Genomic DNA, 23,036 nt, shown 5'->3' with positions numbered 1-23,036 from the left:
CTTATATTTGAAGGAGTGGGTTAGCAATAGCGAGTCTATACAAACTATTGCTGCTGCTAATCAAATTGAAGCCAAACAAAACCAAATTCATAAAGTATTGGGATTGAATTAGGATATAATTAAAGACGTTTCAACTATCAATCCAACTCATATTAATAGATCGAGTCAAACAAAGAGAGAGATTCTTTGTACCGTTGCCCAAATATACGATCCATTGGGATTGCTTCTCCCTGTAACTATGAAAGCAAGGATATTTTTGCAGAAATTGTGGAAGGAACATCTGGATTGGGACGAACAACTCGCCAACCCGCTACAAAAGGAATGGAGTGAAATACGCAAGGACTTGGAGAAGTGTTTTGAAATATCCTTTCCTAGGAGTGCTAGCCTAGGAACTGGTGATACCTTGCATATATTCTGCGATGCTAGCGAAACTTCATATGGTTGTGTGGCCTATAGAGCAAATGGTGAAAGCTCTAATATAATTTTAGCAAAGGGCCGAGTGGCGCCCATTAAGGAATTGACAATTCCGAAATTGGAACTAATGGCATTGTTGCTAGGAGCAAGAATGTCAAAATTTATTATTAACTCCTTTGATGAGAAGGAATTTAAACAATTATATGTCTGGTCAGACAGTAAAGTCGCCCTTAGCTGGATTGTGTCCAATAATGTTCTGCCTGTGTTTGTGAGAAACAGAGTAATTGAGATTAACTCTTTGATTCCGGGGTCAGTCCTGTCTTACGTACCGTCGTCAGAAAACCCCAGTGATTGGTTGACACGGGGAAAGAGTGCTAAGGTGTTAGCAAAGGACTCCTTTTGGTGGGAGGGACCCCCTTGGTTAAAAAATCACACTCTGCCAATCGATAGGTCATGGGTTGGGTGTACACATATACAAGGTGAACAGGACATTGTGGTCAATGTTGTAGGGGACATAGATGCAACACGCCTGCTTGATTGGGAAAGATTCAGCAGAGCTGACAAGGTCTTTAAGACCATAGCTTGGATAATGCGATTTGTAAAGAATTGCAGACTAGCAACCAATGACAGGAAAACTGGTAGTTTGACTCTGGAAGAGTTACAAGAAGGAAAGGTCAAAACAATTGTTCTCGTGCAGAGAGAGTACTTTCCAGAAGAATATAAAGCCCTGAAAAGGGATGAAACAAACCCAAAATTGACATTAATTCGCCAGTTGAATTTGTTTTTGGATAATAATGTAATGAGATGTAGAGGCAGGTTGGAACATGCAACACTGCCTCAAGAAGTCAAATTTCCTACTTTACTTCCAAAAGGTTGTGTTCTGAGTAAGTTGTTAATAAGACGACATCATGTGATGCAAGCGCACATGGGGGTGAACGCTACTGTAGCTAGTGTAAGACAGGAGTTCTGGATACCACAGCTGCGACAACTGGTCAAGAGCGTGTTACATCATTGCGTGATCTGTAAGAAAGTTCAAGGAAAACCATATAAAACTAATATAATGCCCCCATTGCCGGAATTCCGGGTACAACGGAAACAACCTTTTAGCGTTACTGGGGTGGATTACACCGGGGCGTTATGGATAAAGGAAGGGAAGCAAAATCCGGAGAAGGTATATGTCATACTATTCACATGCCCGATCACTAGGGGTATACATCTGGAAGTAGTCAGAAATCAGTCCGCTGACTCATTCTTCATGGCCTTCCGGAAGTTTAGCAGCCATAAAGGCTTTCCTTCTCTAATGTTGAGTGACAATGCCACTACCTTTGTAGCAGCATCTGAATATCTGAGAACAATGGCAGAGAGCCCCCTTTTTCAAAACCATCTGGAGAAAATAGAGTGTAAGTGGAAATTTATACCAGCAAGAGCACCTTGGTTTGGTGCAATCTGGGAGAGGTTGATCGGACTATTGAAAACCTGTATGAAGAAGGTAATTGGTTGAGCTCTTCTCAGTTATGATGAATTATCCTGCATTTTGGTGGAATTGGAATCCATCATAAATGACAGGCCACTAAGCTATACCTTGGGGGACCTTGATCAGAAGGAGATTCTAACTCCCAATCACCTGATCTTGGGTAGGAAATTAAGATCCTTTCCCAAGGAAACTATTAATTGGGATGAGGTATCTGAAGACCCATTGTATAGTAAAACTGAAAATGTAGAAAGGAGATTCCTTTACATATCCAAATTGTGTGATCAGCTATGGAAAAGATGGGAACATGAATATTTGATTTCGTTAAGAGAGACTCATCGAATTGGAGTCCAACATAATTCTTGGCCCAAAACAGGAGATGTCATCCTCGTACATGATGAAGGGCCAAGAAACAAATGGAAATTGGGTCAGGTGATTCAGGTGCATGTGGGGTCTGACAATGTAGTTAGGGTAGCTACCCTCAAAACCTCCCATGGCCATATCATGCTTCACATTGTGAAGTTGTACCCGTTAGAGTTATGGCAAGAAGTTGAGACTCCTGATCCTGCCAAAATTCCTGAAGTGAGTACCCGACCATCCAGGAAGGCTGCTCAGGTGGCTGCAGAAACTAGAAAAGATTTGATTCAAAAGGGACTGTTGTAAATACTTGTATATTATAACTTTGGTGGCGGGGAATATGTCGTTACTTACAATAACGACATGGGAAATCAATTGTTATTGAATATCTATGTTCATATTGTATATGGAAAATGTTCTTTTATATTACATTGCGTTAAGTGGAAATGTGCAGGTTTCTGTACAAATGAAGGTTTTGTTTATATTTAATTGTAATAAGCATTGTTACCAAGGAATATTGTCTTGTGAATAGGTGTATAAGTGGTTAACAATGCGATGTAAGTTGTTTGAATAGTTTCGTTCGGTTTGCGTTGAATAGTTGGTTTCGTTCGTTTGTTGTTTTCTTTTGTCGTGAGCGAACGAAGCGGAAGTCATGACTTTGGGAGAGAGAGCGAACGCATTATTTTTACGACAAAGGCAACAGAGCTAACGGCGAGTAGTTGCTGCCTGTCACTTCTCAACGCTTGTAGTGTAGTCTTCAGTGGATTTAATCAGGATGAAGAGAATTTCATTTGATTAACGAAGCCGTTCCTTCCCAGCATTTAATGAAGTGGATGAATTGATCAACCGAAGTTTGGATGAGTATCATATAATATTTAGTTACCTTGGATGGGATAATTCGCTAGGGATATGCATATCTGTGCGTGGGATTTATATGTGGTATCGTGGTTTACCCGTGCCTATTTGTAATCCGAACTCGGTAAGAACTTCATATGAAACCAAGTAAGTAATCATTGGGGCAAAAGCTCAATAGAATATAGTATGACCATTTATCTTTGTAACACAACGCAATGAATTCCTAATGTAGAGAAAGGGTCTTGAGTTCTCTTAACGAATCTGGTAATTAGTAAATTTGTGAATGACTGAAGTCATTATATGTTGTTGCTTTTTTTACCCTAATAAGTAACGATATTAATTTTGAAAAAAGAAATTCAGGCCATTAGGACCATGGAAAGGGTTCCTTTTAAAGAGGCTTGTAAAAGAGCTCTTGAAAAGCAAATAAGACCAGGGCAACCTTTTTCAATGGTTTTGAAGAAAAACTTGCCAAACTACACAGACGAAAATTATATCTCTACTTCTAAGATAAAGAAACAAATGAAAGTAGTTAAAGAGGTTGAAAGTCCCATCGAAAATCTATATCCAGAAATTGTACAAAAATCAAAAAGGATACTTAAAGATCTGAAAATTATTTAAAAGCCAACTACTCCGATTTTAAACAATAGTACAAACCTCTCACAGGCCTTGTCCTTGCCTGATCTGATGGAGGTTCCACTTGAAACCAATTTACCTGGTGATCCTGTAGTGGGGAAGGTGCAAAAACCTGACAGATCACAACCTTTTAATCGAAAAAGAGAGAGACCTCCATCTCTCTCGCCTCCTACCATAAGGAACATTAAAGTCACGACTTCAAATAGATATGATATCTTGTCTGCTGATGTTTCTGATCAACTAGAAGGTAAATTGAAGCAATCAGAAATTCAAGTTGAGGTCCACCATCCTCCTCATCAATTAGATCAAAAAGACACAAAGAAAAAGAGAAACACAAAACCCACTATATCAAGATCCTCTCTAGAGATGCCTCCGGGAAATATTGTTAGATCAAATATTGTCAATGGGAAGACTTCATCTAAGGTGTCTACCAAAAAATAAACCATAGTTTTTTTCCTCCATTCTGCAATGGAATTGCCAGGGTTTAAGGGCGAAATATGAAGAACTCAAGCTCCTCATATGTGAGCACTCCCCTATAACTAGTTGTATGTCTACAAGAAAGCAAGATTGATGCTAATACTCCTTGTCCTCAAGAGTATGTTAGCTATAGGACACCTTATGATCAACGAGCAGGAAGCCATGGGGGAAGTCTTATATACGTTCGTCGAGATGTTCCCCAAATACCTTTGTCTATCTGTACCCCTCTGCAGGCAGTGGTTGTACAGATTGATATAGGGAGAAAATACACAATCTGTTCTCTTTACTTGCCTCCAAATGATAACATCTCATATGATAATATAGTAGAGGTGATTAAACAACTCACAACCTTTTCTCTTACTAGATCTTAATAGTAGACATCCTTTATGGGGTGATGTTTTGGTAAACACAAAAGGTAATATTATATCATCAATTTTTGGAGAATGATGTTGGGTTCCTTAATACAGGAGACCCCACACATTTTCATGTTCAGACAGGTACCTTGTCCTGCATTGACCTATCAGTTGCAAGCTCTGTCTTCTCAGTTTTAATTGGAGAACATTAAATGATTGGCATACTAGTGATCATGCACCAATCATTATAAACACCAACAATGGTCCACCTTTACAGAGATCGCCTCGATGGAATCTTGATAAGGCGGACTGGGATAGATTTCGGGAGCTGAGTGAAATTGAAGGAAATGCAGAACAGTTTGAAAGTGTTGATGATGCCATAGACTTACTCAATGGAACTCTTCACACAAAAGGAGTAAATTCCATTCCCAAAACAACAGGGATATTCAGACGACGACCAGTCCCCTGGTGGTCATCTGAATTAACTGCCCTGCACAGAGCCACAAGAAAGTCTTTAACTCGATTGTGCATGTGCCGTGCTGAGGAGAATTTAGTTATATACAAGAAATGTAGAGCACAGTTCCGCCGTGCCATGAAAGAAGCTAGGCGCCAGTCTTGGATATCATTTGTTTCCTCCATTAACAGTAGAACACCAACATCATCTGTGTGGAGGAAAGTCAGAAAGATAGCAGGCAAATTCACCCCAAACCCGCCACCAGTGTTAAAGATAAATGGCCAATATATGACTGGAGCAACTGAAGTCAGCAATGCCCTGGCTGACCATTTTTCAAATGTATCGTGCAAGTGTGAAGCAGCTCCTAGTCACCAGTATAGGAGCATTGAAGAAAAGAAAGTTTTAAACTTCGCAACAAGAAAGCAAGAGTCATACAATTGTCCTTTTACTGAAAGAGAATTTGATTCTGCTCTTGCTACGTGTAACGGTACAGCCCCTGGACCTGATGGAATTCCATATGCAATGATTAAACATGTACCTTTTAATAAAAAGTTATTTATTTTAAGCATTTTTAATAGAATATGGCTTAATCATAGTTATCCAAGTGTTTGGGAGAATATGGCATAATCATAGTTATCCAAGTGTTTGGGAACTAGCCATTATTTTGGCCTTTTTAAAACCCGGTAAGGACAAGTTTTTAGCAGCAAATTATAGGCCAATTGCATTGACATCTTGTTTATGCAAAATCATAGAGAAGATGGTCAATATAAGACTGATGTGGTACCTTGAAAAGAAGGGTATCTTATCACCCATTCAATGTGGATTCAGGAAAATGCACTCAACGACTGATGTGCTGATACGACTTGTCCTCTATTTGTGAAGCCTTTGCTTCCAAACAGCACCATGTGACAGTCTCTTTTGATCTTGAAAAGGCATATGATACCACATGGAGATACGGTATACTTAAAAGAATTCATGAGTTAGGATTAAGAGGAGAGCTACCACTATTCATTCAGTCATTTCTTTCACATAGAGTTTTCCAAGTGAGAGTTGGGGAAGCTCTATCACAGAGTAAATGCCAGGAAGGAGGAGTTCCTCAGGGGAGTGTGCTGAGTGTGACCCTTTTTGCAGTAGCAATTAATGGGATATCCTCAGTCATTCCCCAGGATGTTATCGCAACATTATTTGTGGATGATCTCTCCATATCATCTGCTGGCACTAGAATGGCAATGGTTGAGAGAAAAATACAACTCTCTATTGATAAAATTATCCATTGGGTCGATATGAATGGATTTAAGTTCTCGAAAAGTAAAACTAAAATTGTCCTTTTCTGTCGTATCCGGGAAGTACATCCTGACACAGATATATACATCAAAGGTCAACGGATCCCAGGTGCAAATGAAGCTAAATTAATAGGGTTGATATTTGATTGTAGGCTTACATGGGTTTCTCACTTGAAAGCATTAAAAGCTAAATGTCTTGAAGCTATGAATCTTTTAAAAGTATTGTCCCATACATCATGGGGGCCAGACTGCAATACTATTTTAAAATTATACAAGGCCTTGATTTTTTCCAAAATTAGTTATGGATGTGAAATATACTCTTCAGCCACCCCAAACTGGTTAAAATATTAGACTCAATACATCATGCTGGTATTAGATTGTCTACAGGAGCATTTAAAACCTCGCCTATCCCAGGTCTCCTTGTTGATGCTGGAGAGTTACCTCTAGATCTTTACCGAATGTTTTCCATTATTTGGTTTTGGTTTAGATTGCAAAGATTCCCTAACTCTTTAGCCTTTCAGACTGCAAGCCTTGTAAGACATACATCATACTTTGAATTGCACCCAAAATCTCCTCAACCTTATGGCTTTCGGGTGAAACGATTATTAAACAGTCTGGATATAATTAGAAGTAAGGTACTTCCATTCAAGGTATCATCAACGCCTCTAAGGAAATTACTAGAGATATCTTTTTGTAAATACTTTATTGGAGTTAAGAAGAATATGACTGACCTAGAAGCCAGGTCTCTTTATGGAACATGTTGAAGAACATAGGGGATCGACTTTTATATATACTGATGGCTCCAAATTTGATGCTGGTGTTGGATTTGGAGTACATAGTAATGGTTTTAATGGTAGAGGTGCACTTCCTCTGACCGTTTCCATATTTACTGCCGAACTTTATGGCATACTAACCGCTGTTGAGAAAATACCGTTGGAGAAGGAGGGTAATTTTACAATTTTTAGTGATGCAAGGAGTGTCCTTCAAGCTTTAGAAGTTTTTAATTCTAGCAACCCTCTACTTTTAAAGATTTTAGAATGGCTTTTTATTATTGGACGGAGAGGTATAACAGTTAGATTTTGTTGGGTTCCAGCACACATAGGTGTGTCTGGGAATGAGAAGGCAGATTCACTGGCAAAGAATGCTGCATCTGAGTTGGTGCCAAGAAGATATCCCATTCTATGTAACGTTTTCCTACCTAACATCAAGAGATTGCTTTGTAATAAATGGCAACAGCACTGGGATAGTCTAGATGGCAATAAAATGAGAGAAGTAACAAAGGCCATATCTCCTTGGAGGTATAACATGATGCCCCGAAAATGGGAGACTACTCTTTGTCGTCTTCGTATTGGTCACACTCGGTTGACACACGAGTTTCTGCTGAAGGGCCAACACCAACCGTATTGTGAGGACTGTTTATTACCTCTAACAGTGAGGCATTTGTTGACCGAATGCCCCAATTATAATAACTTAAGGAATAGATATTTATTTGAGGTGAGGATGGCAGGTTCATCCTTGCGAAGATTCTTGGACATGTTTCCTACTATGCAAGGGGCATTTTTAGATTTATTTCAGAAGCAGGTCTTCTGAAAACTATCTAACGTTTATAATGACATCCAACTTTTACAGTTTTAATTGAATAATCTTTATTTTTTTGTTTATATAAACTAAATGATATCGGCATCAATGACCTTAGATGTCAGGATGCCTGACAACCTTAAATCAATCAATCAATCTTTCCTTGGCCCTCATCGCTCCCTTCTGGCCTCGAAAGGACTGGTTCCCAGACCTTTTGGAGGTCCTAGTTAAGCCTCCTGTCAGATTGCTAGAGAGACCAGATCTACTCAAACAGCCTCACTTTCATTGTCTTCATCCGGGGCTCCACATACTTCATCATCATGCTTGGAGCCTGTAAGGAGGTTCTCAATGTAAGGAGGCTTTTCATCTAGTTAGCCTAAGCCATGTGATGCTCTACATGTCGATTTTATCAAGTCAAATGGGCAGTTTTTCTTTTTTACGCTGGTGCCAGATGAAAGGTCATTCTTTTTCCAGACCATCTCAGCCTAAAATTGCAGAATTCCTGGTCCATCTTCACAGGGATGGAGGGTAGCTGTAGGTCTTAAGAAGGCACTGGACAACACAAAGGCAACCATAAAGAAAAAACTTATGTTAGTAATGTTAATTTGCCATAACACTAGAACCAAAGCAAAGGTAGAGGGAGTGATATGGAAGAGTTTGTGGTAAATGTTCCTGTCTATGCAATATTACTATAAAGCATTGTGCTGTTCATTATTCTGGAGGAGGGTCCAGAGGTGAATGTCAGTATTAGCAAGACAATTTTGATGGTGACTGGAGAGGAAGTACAGTAAAGGAAATAGGACAATGAATGAAAAGTCTTTGTCTTTTTGAAGAGCAAGGGGAAAACTATTTAAAGAATGAAACCAATAATGTCACAGGAGATGCAGTGGATTATAGAATCTAAAGAGGATATGAGATTTTTAGATGCCTGAAATGTGTAACAAGAACAGATAGAACACCGATCGAAGTCTGTGGTTTGTATGTTTAGGAAAAATACAAATTACATAACTTTTATGAATTTATTTTATTTTTTAGAAAACTCCATTATGTTTATTGAGTTTTCCTCTTCTTGAACTGATTTTAGTTTTCTATTATTTCAGACTTTTCATCCCAAAGGAAGGAATCATCCACCTCTTGCCACTAAAGCCTGTAAGCTACTGAAGTTATATGCAAGAGATGTAAGATGGGAAAAGAAAGGGTCATGTTGGAAGTTTTTGTTGTACAGTATGATGTCTGAGAATAGGAAGTTTAGTCTTAATTTCCTCTTTGAAGTGTGTTGAAAATAATATTAAGGGGTTTGTCATCTTGTGGTCGGGAGAGGATGATGAATTCTGAACCACCTTTTGAATTTTCAATGAAAAGTGAAATTAAAGATCTATTTTCACCTGCAGTCGATCCAGAAAATGATACGTCTGGCAGTGTTGCTCTCTTTGATGATGGCGCTCTTTTCTTGGACCCAAAAATGGAAGTGAAATTAGAGCCAGAAATATTTGATTCTTGCGAAAGCTACTTGAAAAATTCCTACGAGTACGATGCATCATTGAGTGAAAACAGTTCAGTAAATTGGAAAAGGGACATCGATGATGAGGAAAGTGTAGACACTTACTTAAGGACTGTTTTGAAAGAGGATAAAGGAAAAGAAAAAGGAAGACTTTCATGTGTAATCAGTGGAAGAGAATTATTACAGAAAGAAGTTTTGAATCAAGAGGTGAATCAAGTAAATGAGAAGCAGATAAAGAAAGGGATCTTTGGTAATGTTGACTCCAATGCTCTAGCTAGAAAGCAGTGCACATGCAGTGAATGTGGGAAAGCCTTTTCTAATCTATCTAATCTTACTGTGCATTTAAGAATTCACATGGGAGAAAAGCCATACAAATGCGATGTCTGTAGCAAAGCATTTACTTGGAAAAAGAGTCTCACTGAACATTTAAGAATTCACACAGGAGAGAAGCCATACAAGTGCGATGTCTGCAGCAAAACATTTATTACAAAAAGCACATCTCGCTACACATTTAAGAATTCACACGGGAGAGAAGCAATACAAGTGCAATGTCTGTAGGAAATTCTTTATTTCGAAAAATTATCTCACTAAACATAAGAAATCACATGAGAGATCTATTCCAATAACATGAATGTGGCCAAAGAAATAATCTAAAATAGAGACTCGATGAATATTCAAGAACTCGCATGGAAGAAAAACCATTCATATGCAAGGACAGTGGTAAAGCTTTTTGCTCTGAAGGTTTCCTCAAGAATCATCATAGAAGGAGGTGCTATAAAATCTGATTGTTCCGTAACCGAAATACAAACCACGTTATTTACATTGGGATTACCTTTTAGCGCAGTTGAAATGACGAGCCAATAGTTTTAAAGAGGGTTAATTACCCCCGCGCTAGTTAGCGGGTGGTAGGGGAAGGGTAGCTTGCTACCCCTCCCCCTTCCACACACCGGTGACTTGCTTCACTTCACTTTTGGCTCGGCGGTGAACAGACGTGTCTGTTCATCGTCCTCGTTGACAGCCTTTAATCTTTTTCGTGCTTTTTCTTTACTACAACTTGTGTGTTTGTTTGAAGTGGACTACCGTTTATTATTATCTTACTATTCGTACGTGCCCTGGTGTTGCCGGCCGCCCTTGTGGGACCTTTATGTCGGCCTTAGATACGGACCCTCACACCCTTTGCCCTCAGTGTCGGGGCCGACGGTGTGACCAGGAAAAGACGTGTAGTGAGTGTAGGGAGTGGTCTGCCTCCCAGTGGGAGAGGGTTGGCCGCCGGCGTAAGAAGTCCAAGAGAGACCGTTCCCCTTCGGGGGTTGCCTTGAAGGAGGAAGGTTCTCGGGACTCTTCTTTTGCCGCCCAAACCTCCTCCGAAGCTCCCCCTCGTCTGGCTCCTAAGGAGAGTTGGCCGAGTGGTAGCGCAGGCCCTAGTTCTGTTTCCCGACCTTGGGTGGGGGAAGAGGGCGTCGCCTCCCATAGCGGGGCGGTTCCCCCTCCTCCTCCGGGGGCGGCCATTGATAACTCCTTGTCTAATGATGATCTCTTACAGATTTGGGCTTCCCTGGGGCTTAAGGGCTTGCCCTCCAGGGTCGCCTTGATTTACCTTGTCTCGTTGGGGGCCGCCGTTAAGCAGTTGCCGGCGGTAGCAGAGGTAGACCCTCTGTCTATCGTCGACGTCGTGGTGGCAGAGGCCTCCGACGTGGCTGGGCAATCCTCTGCAGGTGCAGTTGAGGATGATGGTGGTGATGGCTCTCCTCCCCCTTCCATACATCCTTCGAAAGGGGAAGTGAGTCCTACGGGCTCTTCTGCTGTTCAGCTTCCTTCTAAGGGAAGTGCCTTGACTGAGACTCCCCTTCGGAGGACTGATGGTCATTATGATCTTCCCCGTGGCCGCCTCCGCCATAAGGCTCACCATTCGCTGCGTCGCAAGGGCCTCCCTTCCCCTTATAAGGGGGTTAAGAGGCGCCTTTTTGGATCTTCTTCCTCCGAAGGGGACTCTCCTCGTCGTACTCAGCCTACAGCTCCTGCTCCTTTGGACCTCTCTGCAGACCGTTCTCCAACTCCTGCTAGATCTTCACCTTCTGGGGGAACTCGTCACCCGACGGGCAACGGTCCCTTCGGGGCAAAGGGATTCTTCCCTTCCACGTGCAGTGCTAGCGCACAGGTGCTCTCCTGCTCGTCAGCGCTCTCCTGCTCGTCGGTGCTCTCCTGCTCATCAATGCTCTCCTGCTCGTCAGCGCTCACCTGTTCCCCGGCGCTCTCCTGATGTTCGCCCTCCTCGTCAGCGCTCTCCTGAGGACATCCTACATCCTGTGGTTCCTGAGGAACGCTTAGCACGCCAGCATTCTTCTGCTCGCCCTTCTGCAGTGTTAGCGCACAGATGCTCTCCTGCGCGTCAGCGCTCTTTTGAGGATCATCGCCCTGTGGTCTTTGACCATCCTGCAATTCCTGTTGGACTCCCTGCGCGCCATCAGTCTCCTGAGCTCTCTCATCCTGTGTCTACGCAACAGCGTTCGCGTCCTCCAGCGCGTGTGTTAAAAGCACATGTTCGCCCACGCGCCTACGATCTTCCTGTTCCTGTTCGTGAACGCACCGCGCCACCTGTTCCTTCACAGGATCTCACGCGTTGCCCTCCTGCTCGCCAGCGATCTCCTGCTCGCCAGCGATCACCTGCTCGCCAGCGTTCACCTGCTCGCCAGCGTTCACCTGCTCGCCAGCGTTCACCTGCTCGCCAGCGTGCATAGGCGATTTTAGTATCGCCTATTCATCAGCGTTCTCCTACGCGTCAACGATCACCTGTTAATCGGCGATCTCCGGACCGGCCGCGTGATTTACAACCTGCGCGCACACGTTCTCCAACGCTTCGTCGACCAGAGGTTCTGAAGGGACATGGTTCGCCATCTACTAGCTCGCCATCGCGCGATCATTCACCTGCGCGTTCTGTGCCCTATCGCTCGCCAACGCGTCACCATGCGACAACGTGCCATTGCCCACCTGCGCGTCAGCGCTCGCCAGCTCACCACCGATCGCCTGTTGATCTACATCGCCAGCGATCTTCCTCGCCCACGTGGCAACGCGTTCCCTCGCCATCGTGCCAACGCTTTCGTTCGCCGACTCGGACACGCGCTCGTTCACTTGTACGCCCTTGCGCCCGCGCGACCGCTCGCCTGCGCGCCCACGCGACCACTCGCCTGCGCAACCATCGTTCGCGGCGAATTTCGCAGCCAGGGGTAGCAGCAGAAACGCGTGTTCCTAGACAACGCTCGGGATCGCCTCCATCCAAACGCAGAATGGTAGTGCAGGACAAGGAAGATACTGAGGAGAGGTTAGTGCATCATTCTTCCCCACCTTTTCAGGCAGGTACTGTGGTGTCCACTCCAAAGGATCACCCGTTCCCTTTCCCTCCAGCGAGGATTTCGGACTCGTGTCCTGGGAGCAACAGACTTGGTTTGGTCCTCTGATGCGGGCGTTAGTGAGGGTTATGAAGCCAGCACTCACCGATCAGGGCAACAAACCAACGGCTTTGTCTCCTACGCTGAAGAGAAAGAGATGAGTGGACTTCGTGGTGACTTCCCCCAGGGTGAAGTTGGTTCCCAAGAGGTCTGTCGCGAAGCCCTCTTCTCCTGCTCGAGTGCTTCCTCCTTCTCCCGTGGATAAGGCCTTTCCGTCCTAGGGTGAGTCCAGTGAAGCGGTAGCCTTCCCCTCGGCACCAAGGGGGGGGGGGACTTCGCTTCGTGGAGGAGAGTCGTCTCGTGAGGAAGGGGCTCCTCGACCCTCTTTGTTGGGATCCTGTATCCCTCCCAGGAGGGAATCCAAGGACTCCAAGACTGCCCCGAAATCATCTTCGAGGATTTGCCAGGAGGCCGTGGCTCCCCGGGGGAACGTCCACGCTTCACCTCAAGAAGAGATCCCTGGGACAGGAGACTTAGCTGCCAGCCCGCAAGGAGGAGATCAGCAGTAATCCGAACATGCCTTTTGGCAGGTCCTAAGCCTGATAAGGCTACTTAACGGGCTTATGGACCTCGTGATCGTCCCCCGTGAAGGCAAAGACACTATCTTAGATGAGGTGTTTGACGTTCGGAAGGCCCCTAAGTCCAGTGCGGCTCTGCCCTGGTGTCGGGGTCTGAAGAGTGCCAGAGCTAGGGCCAACGCTCAGCTCGCGATTCTTGCCTCCTCCAGTCATTCCTCTGCCGGGAACAAACTCATCCCTCCTCCTCGTCTTCAGCAGAGGAGGTATTTTGAGATCCTGGGTGAGTCCAGCCTCGCTCTTCCTCTCCATCACTCTGTGGAGGAGCTGGCGAAGGGAGTTCCCCTTGAGAAGCTCTCTGCCTGGCAGGTGTCGTTCTCGGCGGCAGAGAACCTTAGCAACGAAAAGGTCGCTAAGTGTGCCATGCAGGCCACTTCGTGGCTGGACTTTTGGCTAGGAACTCTGGGTATCCTATTGTGCTCGGAGGACTTGTCCATGGAGACCAATAGGAAGGCCCTGGAGACCTTCTCATTCTCGGGCACCCGCTCCATCGAGTTTTTGGCGCGCCAGGTTACCACCCTGTGGGCCAACTCGGTGTTGAAGCGTCGCGATGCTGTGTCCGAGAGATTCCATCCGAAGGTCCCCGCCGTGGATGTGTGTAGGCTCCGACATGCTTCCCTTCTGGGGGAGAACCTGCTTCAGCCTCAAGACATGGAGCGAACGGCTGAGAGGTGGAGGAAATCCAACACGGACTCCCTCCTCCATAGGGCCCTTACAGCTCGGCCCTATAAGCCTCCAGCTCCGCCGCAACAGCAGCAGCAGCCTCGTAAGGCTCCAAAGCAGGCACCGGCAGTTAAAAAGGTGGTGTCTAAGCCCCAGCCCTTTCCAGCCAAGGTCAAGAGGGGCGGTAAGTCCTCCAGGGGAGGCAAGACTCCTAGGGGTGGCGGCCGCGGGCGCAAGCCCTAGGGGTGGCAGTCCCCCTGCGTGTCCACCTCTGGGGGGATGCCTTCAGCGTTGCGTCCGCAGGTGGCAGAAACACGGGGCCGATGCTTGGACAGTCTCAGTGATCGGCCAAGGCTATCACGTCCCATTTACAACATCTCAACCTCCCCTGACAGCGAATCCAGTGTCGTTGAGCTCCTATGCCACGGGATCGGCAAAGGGGCTAGCCCTTCAGGTCGAAGTCGAGACCATGCTGGAGAAGGGTGCTCTCCAGGAGGTCGTCGACGGCTCCCCAGGCTTCTTCAGTCGACTCTTTCTTGTAAAGAAGGCTACTGGAGGCTGGAGACCTGTCATCGACCTCTCAGCTCTGAATGGGTTTGTCAAGCAAACCCGGTGCAGCATGGAGACAGCAGACACGGTCAGACTTGCAGTGAGACCACAAGACTTCATGTGCACGCTGGATCCAAAGGACGCGTGCTTCCAGATCCCAATCCATCCGTCTTCCAGGAAGTACCTGAGATTCTGCCTAGACGACAAGATCTACCAGTTCAAGATGCTGTGTTTCGGTCTCTCCACAGCTCCTCAGGTGTTCACCAGAGTGTTCACCCTGATTTCATCTTGGGCGCACAGGAACGGCATTCGTCTCCTTTGTTATCTGGACGATTGGCTGATCCTAGCAGACTCGGAGTCGACCCTTCTTCGGCACCGAGACAGGCTTCTGGATCTTTGCCAGGATCTGGGGATCGTGGTAAACCTCGAGAAGTCCTCTCTGCAGCCGTCCCAACGACTGGTTTATCTAGGCATGCTAATAGACACCAATCTCTACAAAGCCTTTCCATCAGACGACCGGATAGCAAGGCTGAGGAGGGTGGCGGAACCCTTCCTCAGGCGAGAAGAGCTCCCCGCCCAGTCGTGGTTGCGTCTCTTAGGTCACATATCCTCCTTGGCTTGTCTGGTTCCAAACAGCCGCCTCAGGATGAGGAGATCCCTTCAATGGCGGCTCAAGTCCCAGTGGAATCAAGGATCCGATTCTCCGGACATTCTGATCCCAATGGGGTCTCTGGAACAGACGGACTTGCGATGGTGGCTGGTCGACAAGAACTTGCGAAAGGGAGTGAGTCTTCTCGTCCTCCCCCCCGGAATTGACTCTTGTTTTCGGACGCGTCAAAAGAAGGGAGTGGGGCGCACGTTCTGAACCAGAGGGCCTCAGGCCTTAGGTCAGAATCTGAAAAGTGCCTACACATCAACCTGCTAGAATTGAAGGCCATCTTTCTGGCTCTTCAGCAGTTCCAACGGTCCCTGGCTGGTCACTCCGTGGTGGTGATGAGCGACAACACCACGGTAGTGGCTTATATGAACAAGCAGGGAGGCACTTTTTCACAGCAGCTATCCCATCTTGCAGTAGAGACTCTGAGGTGGACCGAAATCCACTCGATAACACTATCAGCTCGCTTCATTCCTGGCAAGAGGGATGTGCTCGCCGACAGTCTGAGCAGGGCCTCGCAGATAGTGAGTACCGAGTGGTCTTTGGATCCTCAGATAGCCAGCAAAGTCCTGACTTTGTGGGGTTCCCCGATTGTGGACTTGTTCCCGACAGCTTTGAACTTCAAGCTGCCTCTGTACTGCTCCCCAGTCCCGGACCCTGACGGAGCTCCCGAGGGAGCTTCCTCCACGACACGAGCTTCTCAGACAACCCCACTCCGGCGTCCCTCACAGGGCCCTAGCCTCGCTTCGGCTTCACGCCTGGAGACTATCCAGCGTCTCCTCGCGGAGAGAGGCTTTTCGCAACAGGTTGCGGAGAGAATGTCTCGGCACCTGCGAAGGTCCTCTGAGGGAGTCTACCAAGCAAAGTGGAGAGTCTTTTGTTGTTGGTGTCGTGGAAGGGGTATCTCTGCACTCGATGCCACTATTCCAGCAATAGCGGACTTCCTCGTTTATCTGCGGGAAGAAATGCGCCTTTTTGTATCGGCAGTGAAAGGCTATCGCTCAGCCTTAAGGTTGACCTTCAGACTGAAGGGCGTGGATATTTCTTCATCGCTAGAACTCTCTTTACTCATACGTAGCTATGAGCTTACCTGCCCCCAGTCGGAAGTGAGACCTCCTCCTTGGAACGTGGTTCGAGTCCTCAGGTCTCTTAAGAGACCTCCCTTCGAACCATTACGCCAGGCCTCCGATCGCCACCTGTCTTGGAAGACGGCTTTCCTACTCGCTTTGGCTTCGGCCAAGCGGGTTAGTGATCTTCATGGTCTCTCGTACGACATCGCCCATTCAAGGGGATGGGGGGAGGTAACGTTCAGGTTCGTCCCTGAGTTTGTTGCCAAGACTCAGAATCCTGGAGTGCCAGCTCCTCGCTTTGACTCTTTCAGGATCGCGAGTCTCCGTTCCGTAACAAGCGACCCAGACCAGCTGCTACTATGTCCAGTGAGGTGTCTGAAGCACTACTTGAAGAGAACGGCTGCAGTCCGTCCTCAAGTGCGAGCTTTGTTTGTGAGCACAGGCAGGACTAAGAGGAGGGTCACCAGGAACACCATCTCAGCTTGGATTCGAAGGGTTATCCACCATGCCTTGAATCCGTTCCCTCCTCCGTCACGTCGCCCCCGGGCACATGATGTCTGGGGTATTGCTACATCCCTGGCCTTCAAGAGAAACTTCTCTGTGACGCAGGTACTTCAAGCTGTAGTCTGGAAGCGTCAGATGACCTTCACAGCCCACTACCTGCAAGACGTGACCCACAGGAGCCTCGATACGTTTTCTATCGGCCCTGTGGTGGCTGCACAACAGCTGGTCTAACCTCAGGCTCCTTTTTGGACAAGTAGCAGTAGGTTGAGGGCGTTGTTACCTGGTCTTAGTCTGCGTGAATGAAAGAGTATGTCTGACCCTTACTTCTTTCTTCATTCTCCCCTCTCTTGGGGAAGCAGCAACCTGGTCCTCGCATAGCTGACTTCGACCTCTGCAGGTAACCCATGCTTCTTTGTGCTCCTAGTATTAAGCTTAATACTGTTGCGTCTCCCATACCCTGACGAGGTGGTATTGGGAACATCCTATCCTAGAATTCCTATCTGAAGGTCTCAAGGTCAACTTCATAGGACGAGTCACACTCTCCTCCACACATTGCTTATGTAGGCCACTCGTTCCTAGCGATGCTAGGAACTTGTGAGGTACAGGGGCTCCCTTTCTCTAGTGCTGCTCACTGAGGGATCGAGCCCCCAGGCAAGCCGAAGTCAGTAAGGCTGGGGTCTTTCCACCCTTCCTAAGGGGTAAGTCACCCAATGTAAATAGCGTGGTTTGTATTTCGGTTACGGAACAAATTACAAATTCGAAGATAATTTGTATTTTTCCTAACCATACAAACCTTAGCTATTTACACATATGTGCCCGCCATCCCTGACCCCCAAGTCAAATCCTACCTCTAAGTGAAGTGAAGCAAGTCACCGGTGTGTGTGGGGGGGGGAGGGGTAGCAAGCTACCCTTCCCCTACCCCCCGCTAACTAGTGCGGGGGTAATTGACCCTCGTTAAAACTATTGGCTCATCATTTCAGCTGCGCTAAAAGGTAAACCCATTGTAAATAGCTAAGGTTTGTATAGTTAGGAAAAATACAAATTATCTTCGAATTTGTCATTTTTGTGATATGGAATAAAGAAGAAAAAACAGCAAAGATTATTGATGAGACTTCTTACCCTGCCGCACGATTGCCCAGGCTGTTAGCTCTCAGAGTCGACAAGGTGACATGGTGCCTCCAAACAGCTCATGCGAAGCACAGAGTAGCCCCCAGGTCAGGCACTAGCCAACCTAACGGTGAGTCTCCACTGTAAATATCGTAAGGGTTTGCATGTAGTGCAGTAATAAATGACAAATTTGGAAAAAATTTGCATTTTCCTTATGTATACAATCCTGGAGCTCTTAACACATACTGGTCCCGCCATCCCCTTCCCCCAGGAAGTTCTGCCACAATTGCACAGTGACTTTCAGTTACAAGTGGTGGTGTGAGCAGAGTGGTTGGTCCAACTCTCACTCTCCCTTCGCTAAGTAGCTGAAAGTTTTACAGCTAGTTCCAGCTGTTGCCAAAATGCATCTCCGCTGTAAAGAGCTCCAGGTTTGTATAGTTAGGGAAAATACAAATTATTTCCAAATTTGTCATATCAGCATAATTATTACTATTAGAAGCCAAGGTGCTAAAGCAAATTGCCACTAGCCCAAGGGACCAAATAGTTGACAGTCTGGTGCAGTGAAGAAATAGGAATGTAAAGAATAAACTATATAGGAGAAAAATGAGATTATTTTAAGATAGATAACAATGTTTGATAAATAAGCATTATAAAAACCAGGAAAGGAAACTTCATCAACAGAAAAATCATTTGTACTAAGTTTGAACTTGGAAATATCCGCTGATTAGTTTCAGCTCCAGTAGTTGATTGGCTTGGTCACAGCCTAAATAAAGCTTAGAGAATGATATACAGCATTAAGCCTTTTGAAACAATGTTGGTGACATTTTCTCTTTTTGAAAGTAATACAGTACTGGATGATTCTATCTGCTTCTTTTACTGTAGTGAATTTATGAATGTTAGCAGGAAGGAAGAATTAAAAGCCAGTCTACTTGTATTGGAATATGAAGCGATGCAATTATTTACAAGGTACTATGGCATGGAGACAGCTTCATTTTGGGAGTTTGAATATAAGTATGTTCCAACACAGAGACTTACCTCAAAACACTTTCTTAGGAGTTACCTGGAACCTCCTCTCAAACGACCAGAGTTTTGTGTAGTTTACCCTACTCCCATTTTCTATAATGATATGCCTAGCGTAGGAATACGTACCCTGAAGGCAATACCAAGGCAGGCCACATGTTTCCCAGGTCGTAGGCTTCAGTAAGTTCTCTGGTCGCGTCGCGTTATCACACGACGCTCCTCTGATCTCAGTGCGACCCTTTGTGTCTTGTGGCCACGTGGTTACTGCATGGTCCGTTGAGCCTTACCCGCGTGCTTAGTGCTTTAAATGTGTGCTTTCGCTTTCATTCCTTTGTGCTTTCGCTTGTGTTTAGTGTTCTCATTAATTTGTTGTGCTTGTGTTTAGCGGTCTTTGTGATTGTGTGCGATGGAGCATGCTCGCCGTTGTCCTGGGCCTAGAGCCAGGAAATCGTGTGGGGCATTTTTGTCTAAGCCTGATGTTGATCCGCATACGCTTTGTTCCTCGTGTTCTCCTTCGGACATGTGTCCGGAATGTGCTGACTGGAGTGAGGTCCAATGGGTCAAGTTTGGGACCAAAAAGAAGTCTACGAAGCGGTCTCCCAGGAAAACCAGTATGTCTTCTCCTGAGACTTCTGCGGGTGAGGGATCGTGTAGAGTTCCTTCTTCTTCCCCTACCCAGAGTAGGGGACGAGGTAAGTCAGTGAAAGGGAAGAAGTTGGTGCCTCTTCCCCAGGAGAATGTTGTTGTGGGGGTTTCTGGTTCTTTTACGGCGAACCAGGCGCCTGTAAGTACAGATATTGCTCGACTTACGACCTATGCGACTTACGACTATTCGAGTTTACGACCATTTTTTTCAGGGTGATGATGTCACAAGTTTATCGGAAATAGGACGAATATTTCCTTGAAAATAATCTATTTTGTTGTATACATATAAAGTGATTTATCTTGGTAAATTATTATTTTCTTTTATTGTTAATATTTAGTATTTATTTTCAGTTAAAAATACATTAAGAAAAGTTTTAATATCTGTCGAGTTCATATTATATGTCTGGTGACGTCACATCACCGGCGGAAAGCATCCGGGAAATACAGTGATTTCCTTCCAATAGGCTAACGATTGATATTAGTATTTCCATTATCGAAATATTAAATAACGATACAAAGTATTTTGAGGGTCTGTATCGGTTGTCATGAGTACTACGTAGTGTAAATTTGACTGTAAGCTACTTTTTTAATCTCTGATAATGGATCGATGTCTATTTAAAGAAAATGTATGCTACTAATAGGGCAAATATTTTCTTGAAAATAATACATTTCCTTTTACATTATAAAAATAAAATACTTTTGTTTGTTAAGTTAGTATTTTCTTTTAATTTCTTGCAAGAAAAAAGAAAATGGATTTACATATTTTGCAAGCCATTGTAGAGCTTACGTCGCGTATCTTGTGACGTCATGTATTTTGCGGAAGAGAGCTGACAGACCGAATGATTTTCTTTCATTATGTTACCGACTAATCTTATTACAGCATTCCCATAATCGAAACACAGAGTAACGATATCAAGTGTTTTAGTGCTCTGTATCATTAGTTATGAGATTAGTACAACTTACCGTAAATTTCAGGAAAAAAGTCTGATGACGTCATACTTCTGGCGGAAGGCGAGAGGCAAATCAAGTGATTTTCTTCCGATGCGTTACTATTCCCATAATCGAAATACAGCATTGAATAATGATATAAAGATTTTTTTTAATATTTCTCAGAGAAATGTGAAGATTTAACTGAGTTAAAAATCAAAATACAGAGAGAGAGAGAGAGAGAGAGAGAGAGAGAGAGAGAGAGAGAGAGAGAGAGAGAGAGAGAGAGAGAGAGAGAGATGCATAGTCCTTTTATAACTAGTAATAAAGTCTATAAACAATCTATGAAGAATGTGATACCCTATAATATATTGGCGCTGATATAATATTTATTATGAAGAGATTTCAAATGTCAAGAAAATTATATAAATCAGTGTTATTCATACTATATGTGCGCATAATCGTAATACGGCAGCGTGACCTTGAGATCAGCTGATTCCAACCGAAAGTAAATAAAAAGTATTTGTTGTTTATTGATATGATCAAGAAAATGAAAAATAAAAATATAAACGTGTTTTAATAAAACAACAATTAAACACAATAATGTCTAATGAAGTATGAAGGCTTAATATTGAACTGAAAATTTAATACTGTATGAAGCTTTAAAAATGAACTACCCGTATGCGATTGCGAGAGCGAGCACACACACACACTCACAGAGAAAGAGCTAGTGTACTGTACAACTATTTCGCATTATACCTAATGATTAGACGAACTGTATGGAAACTGATATCCTGTAACATATTGGCACTGATGTAATATTCATGGAGATATTTCTAATGAGTTAAGAAATTCTAAAAGAAAGAAAAAATATACTGTTTGCCATACGTATGTACGCCATATTTTGATACTGTAGGTAGCGGCACTTTCAGATCAGCTGATCACAACCAAAGGAAGACAAAATTTTAAGTACTTCTCGATTGGTAAAATACTTCCAAAATTGAAAAATAGAATACAAAGATGAATTAAAAGAGCGTATGATATCCTATGAAACAAAATGGAATAATGATAGACATTAAGAAAATATTGATAAAATATGATCGAGATGATTGCCGAATCATAATTAATCTACGGAAACTTCACTTTTTTAGTTTGACGTATGACGAACTCGACTTACGAAGCGTCTCTCGGTCCCTATCTCCGTCGTAAGTTGAGCAATACCTGTATGTGTAGTGGGGGTCCGCTGGACGTTGCTCTTGTGCAAGGGGAGCGCGTCTTGGGGGAGGACCCCATGTGGAATAAAAATGTCCCATTTTCTTCCCCAGATTCTTGGGTGGATGTCTCCGGTGCTTAGGCAAGCGGAAGGTGCCCTGGATAGAGAAGATTCCCCGCAGGAAGATCCCCTTGGATGGAGTTTGCCGAGGACTCCGTTCAAGTCTCCGTTGAACTGGAGGAGGGCTTGAGCGAGTCCTTCCCTTTCTTGGATCGTCCGTCGAAGCTTCCGGCTCCTTCGTCAGAAGTCCCAGAAGAATTCCTACAGCCGTCGACGTCTGGAACTCAACAGGTGTCGAGGAAGGCTCCATCTGTTGCGAGGTCGAGGTTCCTTGGTAGGTCAGACTCGTCGGTAGTGGAGTCTTCGGTCTCGTCTGATGGAGAACGCCGCAGGAGGCGTAGAAGGAAGAATTCCATGAGGAGGAGATCCCTTTCTAGGTCTCCCTCAGGATTGGGAGATAGGAGAAGAAGATCTCGTTCTCCGCAGAAGAAGAGCAGGAGAGCTGGTTCTCCTCAAGGAAGATGGGTCTTCGTACCCGAGAATAAGCTGAGAGACCTTACTACAGTCTCAAGCTCAATGGTCAAGCTGGTAGGAGACAGTCCTCCTAGAAGGGCCTCCAGTAGCCTCCACATGGCGTCAGCCGCTGACCGGAAGGCCTCGTCTTGCAGGCATAAGTCCCGACCTAGATACACTCAACCCGCCCAGCGGAGGGAGTCGTCTCCTAGGACGGGCAGCCTTGACGGGTCTGCCCATCGAGATGATAGACGAGTACGGGCCCCTTCGTCGAACAATTTCACGGAGGAGCGTCGTTGAACAATTTCACGGAGGAGCCTGTCCCTTCGTCGAGGCCTAATAAGGTGACAGAGGCGCCCGTCTCTAAAGAGAAGAAGAGCCGAGGGTCCCGTCTGAGCGGAGGTGCCCGTGAAGATCCTTCTCCCCATCGTAGAACGGAGGACGGGGATGAAGAGGCAGCGCTTCATACGGAGGACTCCGCTTATAGGAGGGTGATCTCCTTGATAAGGAGTCACAGTAATTTGGTGGAGCCTCTACCACAGGAGGATGATGATTGGACCTTCGGCTTGAATAGGATATTGGGTGCGCCCGTCCAAAAGAAGTCCTCTTCAGCTCTTCCGGAGGCAAGAGATGTCAGGTTAGGCCGTGCTCATATAGATAAGGTGATAGCCCGCAATGGCGACTCGTCTAAAGGGTATATTGCGGCTAAGCTC

At 45.1% G+C, this 23,036-nt stretch overlaps 1 protein-coding gene across 2 annotated transcripts in view; it reads left to right on the top strand.

Annotated features, from left to right (window-relative positions):
* Nucleotides 1-23,036, top strand: part of LOC137636252 (zinc finger protein 665-like) — a 197,232-nt gene that overhangs the window by 144,218 nt on the left and 29,978 nt on the right. Inside the window, exon 2 of one of the 2 annotated variants that reach the window (XM_068368684.1) lies at nt 8,976-9,024. The exons of the other annotated variant lie outside the window; for it this stretch is intronic. The gene's annotated coding sequence lies outside the window, so the exon portion shown is untranslated. The remainder of the gene's footprint in view (nt 1-8,975; nt 9,025-23,036) is intronic. 2 annotated transcript variants of the gene reach the window in all.

Source organism: Palaemon carinicauda, unplaced genomic scaffold, assembly GCF_036898095.1.
Source record: "Palaemon carinicauda isolate YSFRI2023 unplaced genomic scaffold, ASM3689809v2 scaffold26, whole genome shotgun sequence".
In the NCBI taxonomy this organism is placed as follows: Eukaryota; Metazoa; Arthropoda; class Malacostraca; order Decapoda; family Palaemonidae; genus Palaemon; species Palaemon carinicauda.
Note: the sequence above shows the minus strand (reverse complement) of the source record. Positions and strands in the feature narration are given on the sequence as shown.